This window comes from Arachis stenosperma, chromosome 6 (genome assembly GCF_014773155.1).
Source record: "Arachis stenosperma cultivar V10309 chromosome 6, arast.V10309.gnm1.PFL2, whole genome shotgun sequence".
Taxonomy (NCBI): domain Eukaryota; kingdom Viridiplantae; phylum Streptophyta; class Magnoliopsida; order Fabales; family Fabaceae; genus Arachis; species Arachis stenosperma.
In genome coordinates this window covers 95,072,969-95,076,165 of record NC_080382.1, presented here as the reverse complement: position 1 = coordinate 95,076,165, position 3,197 = coordinate 95,072,969, and positions in this window count along the sequence as shown.

Here is a 3,197-nt window from a genome sequence, read left to right as displayed (position 1 = left end):
GCGTTTAACGCCAGAAAGGGGCACCAGACTGGCGTTAAACGCCAGAAAAGGGCAAGAAGCTGGCATTAAACGCCAGAAATGGGCACCAGCCCGGCGTTTAACGCCAGAATTGGCATGGAAAGCAATTTTGCTCGCCACTTGGTGCAGGGATGACTTTTCCTTGACACCTCAGGATCTGTGGACCCCACAGGATCCCCACCTACCCCACCACCCTCTCTCTTCTTCACCCATTCACCTATCAAATCCCATCTTTCTCTTCACCACTCTCATCAATCCTTCATAAAACCCCACCTACCTCACCATTCAAATTCAAACCACTTTCCCTCCCAAACCCACCCATAATGGCCGAACCATACACCCCTCTCTACTCCTATATAAACCCATCTTCACCACCTCATTTCCCCACAACCTAAACACTACTTCTCCCCCTTTGGCCGAACCACAAAGCCATCTCTATCTCCTCTATTTCTTCTTCTTCTACTCTCTTCTTTCTTCTTTTGCTCGAGGACGAGCAAACCTTTTAAGTTTGGTGTGGTAAAAGCATTGCTTTTTGTTTTTTCATAACCATTTATGGCATCCAAGGCCGGAGAAACCTCTAGAAAGAGGAAAGGGAAGGCAAAAGCTTCCACCTCCGAGTCATAGGAGATGGAGAGATTCATCTCAAGGGTGCATCAAGACCACTTCTATGAAGTTGTGGCCTTGAAGAAGGTGATCCCCAAGGTCCCTTTCAAACTCAAAAAGAGTGAATACCCGGAGATCCGACATGAGATCTGAAGAAGAGGTTGGGAAGTTCTCACCAACCCTATTCAACAAGTCAGAATCTTAATGGTTCAAGAGTTCTATGCCAATGCATGGATCACCAAGAATCATGATCAAAGTGTGAACCCGGACCCAAAGAATTGGCTTACAATGGTTCAGGGGAAATACTTAGATTTTAGTCCGGAAAATGTAAGGTTGGCATTCAACTTGCCCATGATGCAAGGAGATGAACATCCTTATACTAGAAGGGTCAACTTTGATCAAAGGTTGGACCAAGTCCTCATAGACATCTGTGAAGAGGGCGCTCAATGGAAGAGAGATTCAAGAGGGAAGCCGGTTCAACTGAGAAGGCATGACCTCAAACCCGTGGCTAGGGGATGGTTGGAGTTTATCCAACGCTCAATCATTCCCACTAGCAACCGGTCTAAAGTTACTATAGACCGAGCTATCATGATTCATAGCATCATGATTGGAGAAGAAGTAGAAGTTCATGAGGTTATAGCCCAAGAACTTTATAAGGTGGCAGACAAATCCTCTACCTTGGCAAGGTTAGCCTTTCTTCATCTCATTTGTCACCTCTGTTATTCAGTTGGAGTTGACATAGAAGGAGACATCCCCATTGATGAGGACAAGCCCATCACTAAGAAAAGGATGGAGCAAACAAGAGATCCCACTCATCATGAAATCCCTGAGATGCCTCAAGAGATGCACTTTCCTCCACAAAACTATTGGGAGCAAATTAACACCTCCCTAGGAGAATTGAGTTCCAACATGGGACAACTAAGGGTGGAGCACCAAGAACATTCCATTCTCCTCCATGAAATTAGAGAAGATCAAAGAATCATGAGAGAGGAGCAACAAAGACAAGGAAGAGACATTGAGGAGCTCAAGCACTCCATAAGATCTTCAAGAGGAAGAACAAGCCGCCATCACTGAGGTGGACCCGTTCTTTAATTTCCTTGTTCTTTATTTTCTTGTTTTTTGAATTTTACGCTTATGTTTATCCATGTTTGTGTCTTATTACATGATCAATAGTGTCTTAGTGTCTATGCCTTAAAGTTATGAATGTCCTATGAATCCATCATCTTTCTTAAATAAAAAATGTTCTTAATTGAAAAAGAGAAGAATTGCATGAATTTTGAATTTTATAACAGATTAATTATTTTGATGTGGTGGCAATACTTTTGTTTTCTGAATGTATGCTTAAACAGTGCATATGTCTTTTGAATTTGTTGTTCATGAATGGTTGGCTCTTGAAAGAATGATGAAAAAGGAAACATGTTACTGAGGATCTGAAAAATCATAAAAATGATTCTTGAAGCAAGAAAAAGCAGTGAATATTCAAAAAAAAAAGAGGATAGAAAAAGAAAAAATAAAGTTGTGATCCAAGGCAAAAAGAGTGTGCTTAAGAACCCTAGACACCTCTAGTTGGGGACTCTAGCAAAGCTGAGTCACAATCTGAAAAGGTTCACCCAATTATGTGTCTGTGACATGTATGTATCCGGTGGTAATACTAGAAGACAGAGTGCTTTGGGCCACGGCCAAGACTCATAAAGTAGCTGTGTTCAAGAATCGTCATACTTAACTAGGAGAATCAATAACACTATCTAGATTCTGAGTTCCTATAGAAGCCAATCATTCTGAATTTCAAAAGATAGAGTGAGATGCCAAAACTGTTCAGAGGCAAAAAGCTAAAAGCCCCGCTCATCTAATTAATACTGATCTTCATAGATGTTTTTGGAATTCATGGCATATTCTCTTCTTTTTATCTTATTTGATTTTCAGTTGCTTGGGGACAAGCAACAATTTAAGTTTAGTGTTGTGATGAGCGGATAATTTATACGCTTTTTGGCATTGTTTTTAGTATGTTTTTAGTATGTTTTAGTTAGTTTTTATTATATTTTTATTAGTTTTTAGTTAAAATTCACTTTTCTGGACTTCACTATGAGTTTGTGTATTTTTCTGTGATTTCAGGTATTTTCTGGTTGAAATTGAGGGACCTGAGCAAAAATCTGCTTCAGAGACTGAAAAGGACTGCAGATGCTGTTGGATTCTGACCTCCCTTCACTCGAAGTGAATTTTCTGGAGCTACAGAAGCTCAATTGGCGCGCTCTCAACGGCGTTGGAAAGTAGACATCCTGGGCTTTCCAGCAATGTATAATAGTCCATACTTTGCCCGAGATTTGATGGCCTAAACCGGCGTTCCAAATCAGCTCAAGAATCCCGGCGTTAAACGCCGGAACTGGCACAAGAATGGGAGTTAAACGCCCAAACTGGCACAAAAGCTGGTGTTTAACTCCAAGAAAAGTCTCTACACATGAAAGCTTCAATGCTCAGTCCAAGAACACACCAAGTGGGCCCGGAAGTGGATTTTTATGTCATTTACTCATCTCTGTAAACCCTAGGCTACTAGTTCTCTACATATAGGACCTTTTACT